The following is a 20,825-nucleotide window of genomic DNA, read 5'->3' on the forward strand; positions in this document are numbered from 1 at the left end:
ACTGAGTTTCTCAAGTCCCGGCAACATCCTTTTAAACCTTCTCTGCACTCTTTCAACCTTATTTTCTGCTTCCTGCAATTTGGTGACCAAAACTGAACACAATACTCCAGATTCGGCCTCACCAATGCCTTATACAACCTCATCATAACATTCCAGCTCGTATTCTCAGTACTTTGATTAACAAAGGCCAATTTAGCAAAAGCTCTCTTTACGACCCTATCTACCTGCGACGCCACTTTTAGGGAATTTTGTATCTGTATTCCCAGATGCCTCTGTTCCACTGCACTCCTCAGTGCCTTACCATTAACCCTGTATGTTCTACCTTGGTTTGTCCTTCCAACGTGCAATACCTCACAATTGTCTGTATTAAACTCCAGCTGCCACCTTTCAGCACACTTTTCCAGCTGGTCCAAATCCCTCTGCAAGCTTTGAAAACCTTCCTCACTGTCCACTACACCTCCAATCTTTGTATCATCAGCAAATTTACTGATCCAATTTACCACGTTATCATCCAAATCATTGATATAGATGACAAATAACAATGGACCCAGCACTGATCCCTGTTGCACACCACTAGTCACAGACTTCCACTCTGAGAAGCAATCCTCTACTACCACTCTTTGGCTTGATCCATTGAGCCAATGTCCAATCCAATTTACAAGCTCCCCATTTATAACTAGCGACTGAATTTTCCTACATAACCTCACATGCGGGACCTTGTCAAAGGCCTTAATGAAGTCCATGTAGACAACATCCACTGCCTTCCCTTCATCCACTTTCCTGGTAACCTCCTCGAAAACCTCCAACAGATTGGTCAAACATGACCTACCACGCACAAAGCCATGTTGACTCTCCCTAATAAGTCCAAGTGCTTGTAGATTCTATCTTTTAGTACCCTTCCAATAACTTATCTACTACCGACTTTAGACTTTCCGGGCTATGATTTCCCGGATTAATTTTTGATCCTTTTTTAAACAACGGAACAACATGAGCCACTCTCCAATCCTCCGGTACCTCCCCTGCAGACACCGACATTTTAAATATATCTGCCAGGGCCCCTGCAATTTCAATACTAGTCTCCTTCAGTGTCCAAGGGAATACCCTGTCAGGTCCTGGGGATTTATCAACTTTAGTTTGCCTCAAGATAGCAAACACCTCACCTTTTCAATCTGTACAGTTTCCATGATCTCACTACTTGTTTCCCTTAATTCCATAGACTTTATGCCAGCTTCCCTAGTAAACATAGACGCAAAAAAAAAAAACATTTACGATCGCGCCCATTTCTTTTGGTTCCACACATAGCCGACCACTCTGATCTTCAACAGGAGCAATTTTATCCATTACAATCCTTTTACCCTTAATATAATTGTAAAAGCTCTTTGGATTATACTTGACTTTGACTGCCAAGGCAACCTCTCGTCATCTTTTAGCCCTCCTGATTTCCTTCTTAAGTATTTTCTTGCACTCTTTATACTCCACATGCACCTTATTTACACCGTGTTTCTTATACATGTCTCTCTTCTTCTTTATCAGAGTTGCAGTATCCCTTGAGAACCAAGGTTCCTTGTTCCTATTCACTTTGCCTTTAATCCTGACAGGAGCTTACAAGCTCTGCACTCTCAAAATTTCTCCTCTGAAGGCTTCCCACTTACCGATCGCATCCTTGCCAAAGAACAACCTGTCCCAACCACGCTTTTTAGATCCTTTCTCATTTCTTCAAATTTGGCCTTCTTCCAGTTTAGAACCTCAATCCTAGGACCAGATCTATCTTTATCCATGATCAAGTTGAAACTAATCGTGTTATGATCACTGGAACCAAAGTGCTCCCCTGCACACACTTCCGTCATTTGTCCTAACTCGTTTCCTAATAGGAGAATTAATATTGCATCCCCCCTAGTTGGTACCTCTATATATTGATTTCGAAAACTTTCCTGAACACATTTTACAAACTCTAACCCATCTGGACCCCTAGCAGTATGGGAGTCCCAATGAATATATGGAAAATTAAAATCCCCTACCACCACACTTTATGTTTCCTGCAGTTGCCTGCTATCTCTCTGCAGATTTGCTCCTGCAATTCTTGCTGACTATTGGGTGGTCTATAATACAACCCCACTAATGTGGCCATACCTTTCCTGTTTCTCAGCTCCACCCATAAGGACTCAGTATACAAGCCATCTAATCTGTCCTGCCTGAGCACTGCTGCAACATTTTCCCTGACAAGCAATGCAACCACCCTCGCCCCCCCCCACCTTCCATTCCTCTGCCTCCATCACATCTGAAACATCGGAACCCTGGAATATGAAGCTGCCAGTCCTGCCCCTCCTGTAGCCAAGTTTCACTAATTGCTATAACGTCATAATTCCACGTGTCAATCCACGCCCACAACTCGTCTGCCTACCCCGCAAACTCCTAGCATTGAAATATATACACCCCAGAAGATTTTTACCACCACTCACAACCTTTCTATTCGCGGCTTTGCTTGAACTTCTAACATCACTTATTTTCACCCCATCTCCACTGTCAGCTCTGGCACTCTCGTTTCTATCCCCCTGCAAATGTAGTTTAAAGCCTCCCCAATAGCACTAATAAACCTCCCTGAAAGGATATTGGTCCCCTTGTAGTTCAAGTGTAACCCGTACTCCCCTTTCTCCGGAATTCTGCTCCATAGCACAATGTTTCTTATTCTTCACCTATTCCCTATTCTTCCTTATCTGTCATCATCTCCCCACTCTGTCTTCTCCCTTTTTCCATCCCCAGTCACCCTTCTGTCTCTCTCCCTCTCTCCCTACACTTCCTCCCCTCTTTTACTACCCCGTCTCTTCTTTCTCGCACCGCACCCTCTCTTCTCTTCCTCACATACCCACTCTCCATTTCTCTCCCGGACCCACACTCCCTTCTCTCTTCTACTCCTCTCTCTCCCTAATTCCTCTCCTCGGCCCCAATCTCCCATCTTTCTTCTCCCCACTCTCACCTCGTTCTCTGCCACCCCCCACTAACCTTTCTCTCTCCCACTCCCCATTCTCACTTCTCACTTTCCCAAACCCCACTATTCCCACTCACTGACGCACTCCGTACATTTCCTTCTCTCCCATACACACTCCCCCACCTTCACTCCCCACTCTCCCTCACTTCTCACTCTCCCTTCTTTCTCTCAAACCGCAAAAGATTCCTTCTCTCTCACACCCTCCCGACTCTACCTTCTCTCTCTCCCACTCCCTACCCTCACTGTGCTCTCTTCCGCTCCATCTTCTACTTTCTCTCTCTGCAACTGGTCCCTCTCTCTCACACTTTCCACCCCTTCCCTCTCTCACATTACCCGCTCCTCCTTCTTTCTCTATCATTCCACACCGCCCTTTCTCTGTGTTTCGAACTCCCCACGCTGCCCTCCCTCTCTCCCACTGCCCACCGCCCTCACTATCTCTCTCTTTCCTTCTCCTCACACTTCATTCTCTCTCTCCGTTCACTGTACCCAATCCTCACTTTCCCACTCTCCACTCTCCTTACTCTCTGTCTCCCACTGCCCACACTCGCTTTTCTTTCTCACATGCACACTCTCCGATTTCTCTCACTTTTCCCACTCTCCCTCATTTTTTCTAGTCCTCGTTCATCTCCCATCTCTTATTCACGCTCTCTCCTCTTCCTTTCTCCCCACTCTCCCTTCCCTTTCTCTCACTCTACCCTTTTTCTCTCTCCCAGTCCACACTCTTCCTTCGGTCTTCTATTACCCACTCCCATCTGCCTCCCCTACTTTCCCTTCTGTGTCTCACACACGCCTCTCCCATCTCTCTCTACCAAACTCCATTCGTGCTTCTCCCAACAGTGCTTTCTCTTTCCCAAACAACAATATAAATTCCCTTTCCCCCACTCCACACTCTCCCTGATCTCTTTCTCTCCCCTCTCTCTTAATTGACTCTCTCCCAGCCTCAATACTTTCACTCGTTGTTTTAGACTTGGGATTGTGTTTTTCATTATATATTGTACTTTTCACTTGCTGTGATCTTACAAACTATCCTGCAGCATCCTTGGAAAGTTCCTACTCCCCACTGATCGAATCTTGTCATCTTGCTGATCTCGATGCTGAAGAGGGGTCTTGGTCCGACAAGTCCACTCGTATTATTTTCCATAGATGTTGCCTGACCTGCTGAGTTCCTCCAGCATTTTGTGTGCGTTATTCTCCGTTACACCTCCTCGTCTCTGCCCATTTCTATTCCCATTTCCTGCACCTCTCTCCTTTCCTCCATTCTTACCCATCCCTCCCACGCGCTGTCACTCCCTCTGTACATCCCGACTGTTCATTGCAATCTCTCTCCCCCTTTATCTCTATCTCTCTCATACACACACACAATCCTCTCCCCTTTATAAGTCTCGCAATCACTCGCACACTCTCCTCCGCCCCAGCCCTCTCCATCTCTTCCACCTCCACTCTAGTCCACCTTTCCTTTCTCTGTCTCTCCTTCCCTCCCTCTCTATCCCATCCCTGTTCCAATCTCCTCCTCTCCTTCTCTCGTTTGCCAAAGTTTCTCTTAAAATTGTTCTCAGTCACTGCCTCCCCACCCTCTATCGCTGCTCACATTCTTCCCCTCCACCTTCCCTCCTCCTTCCCTAGGTGCCTCTCTTCACCCTCTGTCACTGCACCCACTCGCCCTTCGTCCGCCTCGCACATCCACTCTCACCGTCTTCAACCTACTTACCCGCACTCTCCCGTTCTTCCCCCTATATTCTACCCCTTGTACCTTAACATCCCTCTCCTTTACTCCCTTTCTCTCCTCAACACTGTCACATCTGTCCTTCGGCCACCGAGAGAGGGGAAAGATTTGGGGAAAGAGGAAAGAGTTGGACCGAGGGTAGACAGAGACGGACTGGGGGAAATAGTTGGGCCGAGGGTAGACGGAGATGGAGAGGGGAAAAGAGTTGGACCGAGGGTAGACGGAGATGTAGAGAGGGGAAAGAGTTGGACCGAGGGTAGACGGAGATGGAGAGGAGAAAGAGTTGGACCGAGGGTAGACGGAGGTGGAGAGGGGGAAGTGCACTGGCAGAGTCAGTAATTAATTGTATCTCGGCATTTGCCTCGTTATCCTCAGAATGCATATCTGTCCTTCCACCCTGCGTCTCTCCTGCCGATTGTCCTCCTCCTTTCTTCCATCTGCCTTTACAGTACAATGAGAGAGAGAGAGAGAGAGAGAGAGAGAGAGAGAGAGAGAGAGAGAGAGAGAGAGAGAGAGAGACAGAGAGAGACAGAGAGAGAGAGAGTCACGCAGGGGGGAGGAGAGGGGGGGGAGGAATAATGAGAGGGAGAAGGTGAGAGTGAATTTCCTCTCCAGTCTGGTTCCACTCAGCCCTGTTTCTCCAGTTTCCCCACTACCTCCTACTTCTCAACTTCCCCCCAGCTCTTTACCCATTCTATCTCTCCTCCTTCTACACTCTTATCTCTCCACACATCTCGTCAACCCTTAGTCTCCCTCCTCCCTCTCCCACTCCCCAACTCCCTCAACTGTGTTTCTCCCTCTTCCTAATGGCCTCTCCCTCCCTCTCCGCTGAGGGTTTGACAGCAAATCACAGTCACTGGAAGTTGACTAAATCCATGTCCTGGATAAAGCTTTTTGGCTGGATGAGGAGGGCGCGGGAAAAAGTATGTTTCATCTGAGTGATGCAGGATTCAGGAAGGTAGGGAGTAAGCAGAGGGGGAGAGGGGTTAGTGTGAGAGTGGTGTAAGGCGGAGAGAGTCGGGAGTAATGGAGGAGAGTGATGGGGAGAGATAGTAGAGCTTGGGATGAGAGAGGAGAAGCGGAGAGAGACTAGAGAGAGGAAGGTGAGAGTGAGAAAAGTGAGAGAGAAGGACGAGATTCGGAGAAAGCTCATAAACAGACCCCTCAGTCCGTCTGGACAGTTCCAGCCATATTCACAGAGCCAGTGCTATTTGCACACAGTTGGAATTTACTCCTATAAACCCTGTCCATCCGCGTGTCGGGTAGGAGCTGCAGAGCTTTGTGACCTGGTATCAAGTCAACAACACTCCCCACCCCTCCATTTCACCAATACAATAGAGCTGGTAACTGAAAACAGGAAGCCAGCTGGGGCGATGCACACATTCCTGTTTACATCAACGGTAGAGGACGAGAGGGTGGACAGCTCCAATTTCCTGAGAGTGAACACCACTAACAGCCTCTCCTTGTCCAGCCACAGGGACACCATCGTTAGCAAAACTCAGCGGCGTCTCTGCTTCTTCGAGACACTGAAGAGAATCAGCAGCTCCGGGACGACCATCGTCTGTTTTTACAGAATACATCCTGTGCGGAAACTAGTCGTGTGGTTAAGGCAACAGCACTGCCAAGCACCGGAAACGCTGCAGAGAGTTGTGAACAAGTTCAGTACATCATGCAAACCATGTACACTGTTTACACATCTCTCTGCCTCAATAAAACAGTGCATATTATCAAAGACCCCACACACGTCCAACATTCTGACGTCCTGAGAGATGCACAACTAACTTCACAATCTATCTAATGCAGTGTTGTGATTAATTGGTCTGTATGATTTGTTAATTTAATTAATTGTCCCCCTACTTTTCACGAAACCTCACTCCCAGTCTCGAGGTGATGAATTGATGTCTATGGACGAGATGCGAATCAAAATTTATCACTGTGCCTTGATTCACTGAAAGCAAATGTCCCAATTTGCACTCATCTCTCCTCTCTCTCTCTCTTCTCATTCTCTCTGCCTGTCACTTTCTCTCTGTCTCTCTCTCTTCTCTCTCCCTCTCTCTTCTCTCTCCCTCTCTCTCTTCTCTTTCTCTTTCCCGTCTCTTTACCCTTCTCTTCCCCCTCTCCTTCCCCCCTCTCTTTCCACCTCCCCTACCTTGTCTCTTCCCCCTCTTCTCCACACCCCTCCGCCACCTGTTCTGTCGCACACTGAACGGAAACAAACAGGCCTCTCCCTCAAACCACAAGCCTTTATCTTCTGAGGGAACATTGAATCTTTCCAACCAGCGAGAAATTATACGACATCTGTAATCCACTGAGCGTGTGAAACAGTCATCATGGTGCGGGGTGGGGGAGTGGTGCTGGTTTGGACGGGTGGGTGGCGGAGACAGCAAGCTACAGGAAAGGAGGAATTGGGGAGAAAGCGGGAGGCAAGCGAAAGGTTGGGAATAATGGAGTAAGAGATAATAAGGGAAAGATGCAGGGCAGTGACTGTGTAGGGAAAGAATGTGTGGAGAAAGAGTGGGAGAGTGTGAACGAGAACGGATGAGGAAAAGAGAGGAGGCAGAGAAATTGAGGAAATGTATATGTATAGAGAGAGAGAGAGAGAGAGAGAGAGAGAGACAGAGAGAGAGACAGAGAGAGAAAGAGACAGAGAGAGAGAGACAGAGAGAGGGAGAGAGAGACAGAGAGAGAGAGGGAGAGACAGAGAGAGAGAGAGAGGGAGAGAAAGAGAGAGAGAGAGACAGAGAGAGAGAGGGGAGATAGAGACAGAGAGAGAGGGGGGGAGATAAAGAGAGGGAGGGAGAGAGAGAGAGAGAGTTAGAGAGAAAGGGACAGAGAGACAGAAGACAGTGGAGCAGAGTGGAGATCCTGGGAAGGGGTTTGGAAGAGGCTGAGGGGAGCAAGGAGTGAGAAGTGAGGAAAGAAAGAGAAAGAGAAAGGGGGACAAAGACAAATTCTTCCCATTCTCTGTCATTCTACTCTGCCGCTTCTCCGTGTCTTCCACTCCCCACCTGCCTTCCTTCTCCCCACTGCCCAGTCACCCACACTCCTTCTCTCTTTCCTACTCCTCCACCTCATTCTCTAGCTCTCAGTTCTTTGTACCCAATGCCCACTCTTCCTTGTCATTCTCCCACTCCCCACTTCCTTACTCCTTGTCTCCCACCGCCAACACACCACATTCTGTCTCACACACACAGTCAGATTTCTCTCATTTTTTCCACTCTCCCTCTTTTTCCTCCTACTCCTTTATTTCCCAACTCTCTCCCTCACCTTCTACTCTTCCTTCTCTCCTACACTCCCCACGCTCCCTTCCCTCTCTCCCACTCTACCCGTTTCCCCTCCATCTCGGTTCATATCGTCTGCAGACTTTGTGCCAAAGCCATCAACTACATCATCCATGTCATTGCCATATAGCATAAAATAATCGGTCCCAACACAGACCCCTGTGGAACACCACTTGACATCTGCAGCCAGACAGAAAATATTGCCTCCATTCACACTTGTTGCCTCCTGGCAATCAGCCACTGCTTTATCTGTGCTAGACTCTTTTCTGTGATGTTATGGGCTGGTAGCTTGTTAAGCAGCCTCGTGTGTGCCACCTTTTCAAAGGGCTTCTGAAATTCAAAGTACACAACATCAACCGATTGTCATTTGTCTATCCCACTTGTTATTTCTTCAATTAAATCCTACAGATTTGGCTGCAAACCATGCTGACTACGGCCCTTTTAATCATTTGCCCAAAGTACCATGAGACATCATCCTTAATAATCGACTCTCACACATTCCTATCCATTGAGGTCAGACCGACCGGCCTTCAGTATACTTTCTTCTGCCTCTCGCGCTCTTGAAAAGTGGAGTGAAACTCTTGTACTCGACACTCCCCGGAATCTCTCTTCCACACCACACCGTCCCTTCTTCCTCACCTATTCCCTATTCCTGCTTCTCTCTCTTCATCCCCCCGCTCTGTCTTCTCCCTCTTGCAGTCTCCACTTTCCTTTCTCTCTCTTCACTACACTTCCTTCTTTCTTTTACTACTCCGTCTCATCTGTCTCGCACCGGACTCTCCCTTCTCTGCCTCACAAACCCACTCTCCCAATCCCCGCTGCCCGCCTCTCTCCTGGACCCCACACTCCCTTCTCTCTTCTACTCCTCGCTCTCCCCAATCTGTCTCCCAGTCCCCACTGTCCCGTCTTTCTTAAGCCCCTCTCACCTGTATCTCTGCCACTCCCCACTCACTATTCTCTCTCCCACTCCCCATTCTCCCTTCCTTCTCTCCCAATCCCCACTTCATAGGTATCTGAGTAGCCAGAGCATCAAAGGTTATGGTGAGAAGGCGGGGGAGTGGGACTAAATAGGAGAATGGATCAGCTCATGATAAAATGGCGGAACAGACTCGATGGACCGAATGGTCTACTTTTGCTCCTTTGTCTTATGGTCTTATGGTCTTTTCCCACTCCCTGACACACTCCGTACCCATCCTTCCCTCCGACTACGCACTCTCCCTCTCCTATCTCACTTCTCGCTCTCCCTTCTTTCTCTCCCACCGCACACGATTCCTTCTCTCACACACACTTCCCACTCACCCACTCCTTGCCCTTACTGTTCCCTCTTCTGCTCTATACTCTCCTTTCCCTCTCTGCATCTGGTCTCTCTCTCTGACACTCTCCACCTCTTCCCTCTCTCATATTACCCGCTCCCCCCTCTTTCTCTATCTTTCCACACCGCCCCTTCTCCGTGTCTCCAACTCCCCACGTTGCCTTCCCTCTCTGCCACTGCCCACCGCCCCCATTCTCCCTCTCTCTTTCCTTCTCCTGATACACCTTTCTTTCTCTCCGTTCACTGCACCCAATCCCCGCTTTCCCACTCTCCACTCTCCTTGGTCTCTGTCTCCCACTGCCCGCACTCGCTTTTCACTCTCACTACACACTGCCCTATTTCTCTGATGTTTCCCACTCTCCCTCATCTTCTCTCCGGCTACTTAATCTCCCATCTCTTCTAACACCTTCTACCCTTCCTCCCTTCTCCCACTCCCCACTCTCCCTTCCCTTCCTCCTCTCTCCCACTCCCCATTCTCCCTTCCCTTCCTCCTCTCTCCCACTCCCCACTCTCCCTTCCCTTCCTCCTCTGTCCCACTCCTCACTCTCCCTTCCCTTCCTCCACTCTCCCACTCCCCACGCTTCCTTCCCTTCCTCCTCTCTCCCACTCCCCACTCCCCACTTTCCCTTCCCTTCCTCCTCTCTCCCACTCTCCACTCTCCCTTCCCTTCCTCCTCTCTCCTGATCCCCACGCTCTCCACCCTTTCTCCTCTCTCCCACTCCCCGCTCTCCCTTCCCTTCCTCCTCTCTTCCACTCCCCACTCTCCTTTCCCTTCCTCCCACTCCACCCTTTTTTCTCTCTCCCAGTCCACATTCTTCCTTCGGTCCTCTATTACCCACACCCATCTCCCTCCCCTACTTCCCCTTCTGCGTCTTACGCACGCCTCTCTGATCTCTCTCTCTCCCAATCCCCATTCTTGATTCTCCCAATAACCATTCATGCTTCTCCCAACATTGCTTTCTCTTTCCCACGCAGCAATATAAATACCCTGTCCCCAACTCCGCACTCTCCCTTCTCTCTCGCTCCCTCCGTTCTCTCTTAATTGACCATCTCTAACCGGCCACACCATCCCATCTCCCCATTACACTCCCCACTCCTCCAGTAGCCACTCTTCCGTCTCTCTCTCTCTCCCCACTCTCCCTTCTCACTCTCCCACACACAATCCTTTCTCTCTCTCCCTCCACTTTCCTCTCTGCTGTTCCGCTCTTTGTCGTCTGTCACTCCCATTCCACCCTCTCCTTATTCTCTTCCTCACGGCACAATTCCTTCTCTTTCCTCGCCCCACTCTCCCTTCTCTCTTCTAGCACCTACACTGCTGTCCCCCTCCCACTCCTTCCCTTCTCTGTCTCTCACTCCCTACTACACTCTCTCTGCCAATCGTGTTCCACTCTCCTACTCACCACTCGCAACTCTTCCTTCACTCATTCACACTCACTACCTTCCACTTCCCAATCACCACTCCTCTCTCCGTCTCGCCATTGTCCCTTCCTCCTCTGTACCTCGCCACTCATCACTCTGTCTCTCCCACACCTCACTGTCCGTATTCTCTACATCAACCCACTTCCCCTTCTCTCTCCCCCTGCCTTTCCTCTCCCCCCCACCGCTTCGTTCTCTGCTGCTCTCCCAACTCGCACTTGTCTGCCTCCCATCCTTCACTCTCCCTTCTATCTCTCCCATACCCACTCACCCTTCATTCTCCCATTTCCCACTCTCCCTTTTCGCTTCCTATCCCGCCACTCTCTTCCACTCCACAATCTCCCTCCTCTTTCTCCCGTTCCCCTCTCCCCTTTCCCTGTCTCTCACTCACCACTCTCCTTTCTACCCCACTCCGCACTCTCCCTTCTCTTTCTCGCGCTTCCCACTCTCTCTCTTCTCTCTCTCTCTCTCTCCCCACTCTCAATAGATAGTAGACAATAGGTGCAGGAGCAGGCCATTCAGCCCTTCGAGCCAGCACCACCATTCACTGTGATCATAGCTGATCATCCACAATCGGTATGCAGTTCCTGCCTTATTCCCATAACCTTTGATTCCGCTATTTTTAAGAGCTCTATCCATCTCTTTGCCAGGGTCCGGGATGTCTCTGACCGGGTGCACGACATCCTGGTACGAGAGGGAAAGCAACCAGTAGCCGTGATACATGTTGAAACCAACGACATAGGCAGGAAGAGGGATGAGGTCCTGAAGTGTGAGTTTCGGGAACTAGGCAGAAGGCTGAAGAACAGGACCTCAAGGGTGGCGTTCTCAGGATTGCTGCCAGTGCTACGTGAAAATGATGGTAAGAATTGGAGGAGATGGCAGTTGAATGCGTGGCTGAGGAATTGGTGCGGGGAGCAGGGTTTTAGATTATTAGATCATTGGGATCTCTTCTGGGGAAGGTACGACCTGTACAGATTGGATGGGTTCCACCTGAACTCGAGGGGGAGCAATATCCTTGCAGGTAGGTTTGCCAGCATGGTTCGGGAGGGTATAAACTAATTTGCCAGGAGGATGGGACCCAGAGCGATAGAGCAGTGAAAGAAGTGCATGGAGTAAAGCCAGATCTAACATACAGAGAGGCTTTGAGGAAAGAAAAGCAGAATAAACGGTGTAAAGGCAGTAAGGTAGAAGGGCTGAAATGTGTGTACCTCAATGCAAGAAGCATCAGGAACAAAGGTGATGAACTGAGAGCGTTTATACATACATGGAATTATGATGTAGTGGCTATTACAGAGACTTGGCTGGCACCAGGGCAGGAATGGATTCTCAATATTCCTGGATTTCAGTGCTTTAAAAGGGATAGAGAGAGGGCGGAAAAAGGGGAAGAGGAGTGGCATTACTGGTCAGGGATACTATTACAGCTACAGAAAGGGTGGATAATGTAGCAGGAGCCTCTTTTGAGTCAATATGGGTGGAAGTCAGGAACAGGAAGGGAGCAGTTACTTTATTGGGGGTATTCTATAGCCCCTTGGTAGCAGCAGAGATACAGAGGAGCAGATTGGGAAACAGATTTCGGAAATGTGTAAAAATAACAGGGTTGTTATCATGGGTGACTTTAACTTCCCTAATATTGATTGGCACCTGATTAGTTCCAAGGGTTTAGATGGGGCAGAGTTTGTTAAGTGTGTCCAGGATGGATTCCTGTCGCAGTATGTGGACAGGCCGACCAGGGGGAATGCCATAATAGATTTAGTACTAGGTAATGAACTGGGTCAGGTCACAGATCTCTCAGTGGGTGAGCATCTGGGGAACAGTGACCACAGTTCCCTGGCCTGTAGCATTATCATGAAAAAGGAGAGAATCAGAGAGGACAGGAAAATTTTTAATTGGGGAAAGGCAAATTATGAGGCTATAAGGCTAGAAATTGCGTTTGTGTATTGGGATGATGTTTTTGCAAGGAAATGTACTATGGACATGTGGTCGATGTTTAGAGATCTCTTGCAGGATGTTAGGGATAATTTTGTCCCGGTGAGGAAGATAACGAATGGTAGGGTGAAAGAACCATGGGTGACAAGTGAGGTGGAAAATCTAGTCAGGCAGAAGAAAGCATCATACATGAGGTTTAGGAAGCAAGGATCAGATGGGTCTATTGAGGAATATCGGGAAGCAAGACAGGAGCTTAAGAAGGGGCTGAGAAGAGCAAGAAGGGGGCATGAGAAGGCCTTGGCGAGTAGGGTAAAGGAAAACCCCAAGGCATTCTTCAATTATGTGAAGAACAAAAGGATGACAGGAGTGAAGGTAGGACCGATTAGAGATAAAGGTGGGAAGATGTGCCTGGAGGCTGTGGAAGTGAGCGAGGTCCTCAATGAATACTTCTTTCCGGTATTCACCATTGAGAGAGAACTTGCTGATGGTGAGGACAATATGAGTGAGGTTGATGTTCTGGAGCATGTTGATATTAAGGGAGAGGAGGTGTTGGAGTTGTTAAAATACATTAGGACAGATAAGTCCCCGGGGCCTGACGGAATATTCCCCAGGCTGCTGCACGAGGTGAGAGAAGAGATTGCTGAGCCTCTGGCTGGGATCCTTATGTCCTCGGTGTCCACGGGAATGGTACCAGAAGATTGGAGGGAGGCGACTGTTGTCCCCTTTTTCAAAAAAGGTAGTAGGGATAGTCCGGCTAATTATAGACCAGTGAGCCTTACGTCTTTGGTGGGAAAGCTGTTGGAAAAGATTCTTAGAGATAGGATCTATAGGCATTTAGAGAATCGTGCTCCGATCAAGGACAGTAGGCATGGCTTTGTGAAGGGCAGATCGTGTCTAACAAGCCTGATAGAGTTCTTTGAGGAGGTGACCAGGCATTTAGATGAGGGTAGTGCAGTGGATGCGATCTATATGGATTTTAGTAACACATTTGACAAGGTTACACACGGTAAGCTTATTCAGAAAGTTAGAGGGCATGAGATCCAGGGAAGTTTGGCCAGGTGGGTTCAGAATTGGCTTGCCTGCAGAAGGCAGAGGGTGGTGGTGGTGGAGGGAGTACATTCAGATTAGAGGATTGTGACTAGTGGTGTCCCACAAGGATCTGTTCTGGGATCTCTACTTTTCGTGATTTTTATTAGCGATCAGGATGTGGGGGTAGAAGGGTGGGTTGGCAAGTTTGCAGACGACACAAAGGTTGGTGGTGTTGTAGATAGTGTAGAGGATTGTCAAAGATTGCAGAGAGACATTGATAGGATGCAGAAGTGGGCTGAGAAGTGGCAGATGGAGTTCAAACCGGAGAAATGTGAGGTGGTACACTTTGGAAGGACAAACTCCAAGGCAGAGTGCAAAGTAAATTGCAGGATACTTGGTAGTGTGGAGGAGCAGAGAGATCTGGGGGTACATGTCCACAGATCCCTGAAAGTTGCCTCACAGGTGGACAGGGTAGTTAAGAAAGCTTATGGGCGTTAGCTTTCATAAGTCGAGGGATAGAGTTTAAGAGTCGCGATGTAATGGTGCAGCTCTATAAAACTCTGGTTAGGCCACACTTGGAGTACTGTGTCCAGTTCTGGTCACCTCACTATAGGAAGGCTGTGGAAGCATTGGAAAGGGTACAGAGGAGATTTACCAGGATGCTGCCTGGTTTAGAAAGTATGCATTATGATCAGAGATTAAGGGAGCTAGGGCTTTACTCTTTGGAGAGAAGGAGGATGAGAGGAGACATGATAGAGGTGTACAAGGTAATAAGAGGAATAGATAGAGTGGATAGCCAGTGCCTCTTCCCCAGGGCACCACTGCTCAATAGAATAGGACATGGCTTTAAGGTAAGGGGTGGGAAGTTCGAGGGGGATATTAGAGGAAGGTTTTTCACTCAGAGAGTGGTTGGTGCGTGGAATGCACTGCCTGAGTCAGTGGTGGAGGCAGAAACGCTGGTGAAGTTTAAGAGACTACTAGGCAGGTATATGGAGGAATTTATGGTGGGGCATATGGGAAGCAGGGTTTCAGGGTCGGCACGATATTGTGAACTGAAGGGCCTGTACTGTGCTGTACTATTCTATGTTCTTTCTTGAAAGCATCCAGAGACTTGGCCTCCACAGCCTTCTGGGGCAGAGCATTCCATATATCCACCACTCCCTGGGTGAGAAAGTTTTTCCTCAACTCCGTTCTAAATGGCCTACCCCTTATACTTAAACTGTGGCCTCTGGTTCTGAACTCACCCATCAGCGGCAACATGCTTCCTGCCTCCAGCGTGTCCAATCCCTTAATAATCTTATATGCTTCAATAAGATCCCCTCTCAGCCTTCTAAATTCCAGAGTATAAAAGCACAGTCTCTCGAATCTTTCGACATCTGACAGTCACGCCATCCCGGGAATGAAACTTGTGAACCTACGCTGCACTTCCTCAATAGCAAGAATGTTCTTCCTTAAATTTGGAGACCAATACTGCACACAGTACTCTAGGTGTGGTCTCACCAGGGCCCTGTACAACTGCAGAAGGACCTCTTTGCTCTTATATTCAATTTCTCTTGTTATGAAGGCGAGCATGCCATTAGCTTTCTTCACTGGCTGCTGTACTTGCATGCTTACTTTCAGTGACTGATGTACAAGAACACCTCGATCTCGTTGTACTTCCCCTTTTCTTAACTTGACTCCATTTAGACAATAATCTGCCTTCCTGTTCTTACCATCAAAGGGGATAACCTCACATTTATCCACATTAAACTGCGTCTGCCCACTCACCCAGCCTGTCTAAGTCACTCTGCATTCTCCGAACATCCTCCTCACAATTCACACTGCCACCCAGCTTTGTGTCATCGGGAAATTTGCTAATGTTACTTTTAATTCCCTCATCTAAATCATTAATATATATTGTAAACAGCTGCGGTGTCCCACTGGTCACCGCCTGCCATTCCGAAAGGGAGCCATTAATCGCTACTCTTGTTTCCTGTCTGCCAACCAATTTTCTATCCATGTCAGTACCCGACCCCCAATGCCATATGCCCTAATTTTGCCCACTTATCTCCTATGTGGGACTTTATCAAAGGCTTTCTGAAATTCCAGGCACAGTACATCCACTGGCTCTCCCTTGTCCATTTTCATAGTTACATCCTCAAAAAATTCCAGAAGATTAGTCGAGCACGATTTTCCCTTCGTAAATCCATGCTGACTCGGACCGATCCTGTTACTGCTGTCCATATGTGTCGTAATTTCATCTTTTATAATTGACTCCAGCATCTTTGCCACCACTCTCGCTCTCTTTCTCCCCCACTCCCCACTCTCCCTTCTCTTTCTCGCGCTCCCCACTCTCCCATCTCTCTCCCACAGCCTGCAACCACTTCTCACTCCCACTCCCTATTGTCCCTTCCCTCTGTCTGAATGCCTTATTCCCATCTCTCTCACACACTCAATCTCAGATTTCTCCCTCCCTTGCACTACCCACTCTCCGAATTTTCTCTCGCTTTCCCGACTCTCCCTCCTCAGTGACGCAGGCCGACGCTTCTTGTTTGCCTTCCCACAGCTCTCGCTCCCTTCTGTGTTGTACTTTCCACTCTTCTCTGTCACCAACCCAAGTTCCCTTTTATTTTCCACACAATTCTCTCTCCCACTTCTACGCCCCACCAAGCACACTCTCTTCACTCCCAACCAAAAATGATCTTTCTCCCACTCTCCACACTCCTTCTGTCTCTCCCATTGAACATTCTCATGTATCCTTTTCCCACTCCTCGCTCCCGGTGTCTCTCTCTCACAGTTCCTACCCTTCATTCTCTCTATCCCACCCACAACTTCCCACCAACCCTGCGTTCTCCCTCTATGGAACCCAACTCCTCTCTCTCCCTTAACTTTCTCTCCAACCCGCTCTCTTCCTTTTCTGTCTAGGTCTCCCCATTACCATTTCCCTCTCACCAATCTCAGTTCTCAGTCTCCCACTCCCCACTCTACATTCTCTGTGCCAATCCCCACCCTGCATTGTCGCTTTTCCACTGATACTCTCTCGAATGTTATTTCCCTCCCACAGCCTAACCCTTTCCATCTCTCCCATTACCCATCGGCTCTTCACTTTCCCTCACTTGACCACCTTCTCTCTACCCCACTCCCCAATCTCCCTTCTCTCCCCCCACTCCCCAATCTCCCTTCTCCTCCCCACTCCCCAATCTCTCCCCCCACTCCCCAATCTCCCTTCTCTCCCCCGACTCCCCAATATCCCTTGTCTCTCTCCCCCCACTCCCCAATCTCCCTTCTCCCCCACTCCCCAATCTCCCTTCTCCCCCCAACTCCCCACAATCTCCCTTCTGTTCCCCCACGCCCCAATCTCCCTTCTCTCCCCCCACTCCCCAATCTCCCTTTATCTCTCACCCTGTCTTCTCTCTCTCCCACTCCCCACTCTCGGTTGTCCGTCTCCCACCATGATCTTCCTTCTCTCTCACATTCACTGTCTCCTTTTTCTCTCTCAATCCGCACTCTCTGCTCCCTCTTCAACTCCATTCCCCATTCCCCTTTCTTTCCCCTTTTCCTTCACTCTAACCCCTCCAAATCTCACCATTGCTCTAACCCACTTTTACTTATTCTCCTCCATTTCTGTTTCCATTCACACTGCCACTCTGTCTACCCCTTTCACTGTCCAGTGGTCTTTGGTTTCCCTTTTCTTCACCGCATTCCTCTTCTTCCTGATTTTAGCAATGGTGCACACAGACACATCCGAACACCTCCTTTTCTAGGAACATGTTCCCTGAACGGATGCCCGCATGGGGCGTGCTTTTCTAACTGGGAATTTCGGACAGCCTGGCCTTGTTTTGCTGAATGCGGTTTGACGCAGAGGGGAGGCAGATGGAATGAAGTCTGAGTGTGAGAGGGAGAGGAGCGAAATCGTGCATGGAAGAGCGGAAAGAGAGCAAGGAACTGCGAGAGATTTGCAGAGGAACACAGAATACGCTGGTGGAGCTCAGCAGCCCACGGAGTTTCTATGGAAAAGAGTGAACAGTTGGCCTTTTGGGCCGAGACCCTTCATAAGGGTTTCAGCAGGCGTAGTGGTAGCTTTATGGCCGGTGTATTGCTCACAGCGCGTTCCAGTGCGCAAGGAGCTGAGTGAAATGTCAGTTCTTCTAGGTAGTCGCAGAAGAGCCGGACTCGAATGTTAATTACATCTCCTGCGAATCGTAATAAGCTGTTTCTACTTAATAGCGAATGAAATATGCAAGTGATCATAAAATGGCCGACCTGATGTCGAAGCTCAATTGCTGAGCAATGAAGTAACAGGGCGTAAACAACGGCTGCAAAGTTACAAGTAAGAGAGACATCGACTGGCGAGAAATAAAACTGCAAAGAAAATCTGAAGGGACATAACAATCAGCACTTGAAATAATTTCACTTACATGATTGAATGCTGTTTGTTTTGCGGTAACGGTCCTGCGCAAAGACAAATAGTACAATAAATTGCCACATTAAATGAATATGTTGAAAAAAAGTGATTATCTAAACTGGCAGAGCGATGCTGAACTGAAATGATTCCCGGTGCACTCCTGGTTTGATGTTTGATATTGTATGTGTTGCTCGATCGCTTTTTGCCATTTCTGTAATTTCTTCTTTCCTCACGTGTTAGGTGTTTGATGTTTGCCAATCTTAGAGTTGCACTCTGAATAAATACTTTGATCATAAATATACTTTGAAGTTTTCGGCCATTGTTCAGGTGGTCGTGGACTGTTCATGAATCTGATGGTGGGGAGGAGAAGCTATTTCTGATGTTTTGAGAATTGTTCTTCAGGCTCCTGGACCTCTCCCCCGGGTGAGGCATGTCCTGGATATTGGAGGTCTTTAGTAATGGATGCCGCTGAACTGAGGCACCCGCTGTTGAAGGTGTCCCTGATGGTGGGGAGAGTTGTGCCCGATGAATCTGTCTGAGTCTACAAGCCTCTGCAGCCTTTTGCAATCCAGTGCGTTAGAGGTTCCATTGCACACGGTGATGCAACCAGTTCAGAATCGCTGAAGTATTTGGTGACCACTGGCGTGCTTTCACATCAATGAGTTAGGCCAGGAATAGATTCTCAGAGACAGCGGCACGCAAGAACATGAAACTCGTCACCCTGTCCAGCACGCACTCCACTGGGTACTGGTGTCTGTCTCTCCAGAACTGATGCAGGGAGCAGGGGCTCAGATTGATGTATCGTTGGGATCTCTTCTGGGAATAGTATGACCTGTACAAAAGGTCTGAATCAAAATGGTTGACCAATATCCTTGCGGGTAGGTTGGTTCGAGTGGTGTTAAACTAATTTATCGGGGGGGGGGGTAATAACCGGAGTGATAGTGCTGAAGAGGAGGCTGTTTGTTTACAGGCAGGGGCAATGTGTAGTGAGACTCCTTGCAAGGAGACACTCATGGTAAGAAACATAACAGGCACTAGGATGAGTCGCAACGTAAAAGGCGCACTAAATCGGAAAGGTGGAATACAGGCCTGGAAATGTTATATTTGATTGCGCGCAGCATGCCTAATAAAGTCGATTAACTTAGATACATAGATAGATAGATAGATAAATATACTTTATTAATCCCGAGGGAAATTTGGTTTCGTTACAGCCGCACCAACCAAGAATAGAGCGTAAATATAGCAATACAAAAACCCCAACAATCAGACAGCAAAATGCAAACTATACCAGATGGAAAATAAGTCCAGGACCAGTCTATTGGCTCAGGGTGTCTGACCCTCCACGGGGGAAGCTGCACGTTCGATGGCCACAGGCAGGAACGACCTCCCGTGCCGCCAGTGCTGTATCACGGTGGAATGTGGCCGAAGTCCAACAGTAAGAAGTTCAATATCCAGTCTGCAAACACGTTCCTCGATCGTAAATGACACGGATTGCACCATCTGTTGTTAACCAGATCAGTAAGCACTCAACTCCTTCACGCTTACCGCTCTCAGTGCACTTCCGGTCAGCCGGAACGGTATTACCCATCGAACTCCTCTTCTCCATAAGTCTCTGTTGTCTCGACCTGGTCCTCTTTCCTCGACTTTGTGATCCCCCTCTGCATCCTCTGTGTGTTTTCCTCCGGATTTCAGCGGGAGTGTCCGCCGCTCTGCTCGCTAAACCGGCCGGCATTAGCTGGAATACACAATGCGGCCTTGTTTCTGTCCCGCGTGTCGGCATGTAACCATTTCCAGCGCTAAAAAAAAAATGTAGCACAGTTACAGATTGACAGGTATGATGTTGCAGCCATCACTGAATCGTGGCTGAAGGAAGATTATGGCTGGGAGCTCAACGTCCAAGGATACACATTGTATCGAAAAGACAGGCAGGAAGGCAGAAGTGGAGGTGTGGCTTTCTTGGGGTTTAAAAAAAAAGAAATAAAATTATTACAAAAAAGTTACATAAGACGTGAAGATGTTGAACTACTGTGGACAGATAACTGAAAAGGATCCTGATGGGAGTTATAAACAGGCCCTGGAACAGTAGTCGGGATGTGGTCTACGAGTTACGACGGGAGATAGAGAATGCATGACAAAAGGCAAAATTTCAGTAGTCATGGGAGATCTCAATGTGCAGGTGGATTGGGAAAATCCGGTTGGTGCGAGATTCAAAGAAAGATAACCGTTGGAATGCTTACGAGATTTTTTTGAAGAGCACACAATAATGCAAACACAGACAAGACAGGCACATGGACACAAGATAGACACACACACACACACACACACACAAATACAACGACACTTTCACATCTCCCTCCCCAGATCTCCACTGTGTTCAGTGTGCATTCAATATTCGATTGGTTTCAATCTGATATCTCCTTCATTTTTTTCTAAACTCAACGAGTTCAGGCCTGGAGTCATCAAACCGTCCTCACAGGTTCACTCTCTCATTTCCTAATCTACTTCCTGAATGTACTGAGACTGTCCGTGCTCTCCCCTTTTCAGAATTAAACCCATGATATTGCTGTATCCCATACAAACAATGCAATGCTATTTAGTTCCCCGAACTATTGTACACACATCCCTCTGGTGTCCTGAAGGGTTTCTTCCGCACCAGCCAGGTGTTCACAGCATCCACGCTGTCTCGTCAAAGACTGAGCGCCGTCTGCTAGCTGGTCTGACACAGACACACAAGAAGACGGACTGACAAACACGCGGAAGCATATAAA

At 48.4% G+C, this 20,825-nt stretch overlaps 1 protein-coding gene and 1 long non-coding RNA gene across 2 annotated transcripts in view; one reads left to right on the forward strand and one right to left on the reverse strand.

Annotated features, from left to right (window-relative positions):
• The window catches only part of LOC140185253 (uncharacterized), a 122,188-nt gene that overhangs the window by 70,189 nt on the left and 31,174 nt on the right, over nucleotides 1-20,825 (reverse strand). The window lies entirely within an intron of this gene.
• On the forward strand, nucleotides 6,217-17,566 carry LOC140185417 (uncharacterized). The gene is made up of 3 exons (XR_011882623.1): nucleotides 6,217-6,366; nucleotides 11,369-11,577; nucleotides 17,376-17,566. It is a non-coding gene; the product is annotated as an uncharacterized lncRNA (long non-coding RNA).

The sequence above is a fragment of the Mobula birostris genome, chromosome 20 (assembly GCF_030028105.1).
Source record: "Mobula birostris isolate sMobBir1 chromosome 20, sMobBir1.hap1, whole genome shotgun sequence".
In the NCBI taxonomy this organism is placed as follows: domain Eukaryota; kingdom Metazoa; phylum Chordata; class Chondrichthyes; order Myliobatiformes; family Myliobatidae; genus Mobula; species Mobula birostris.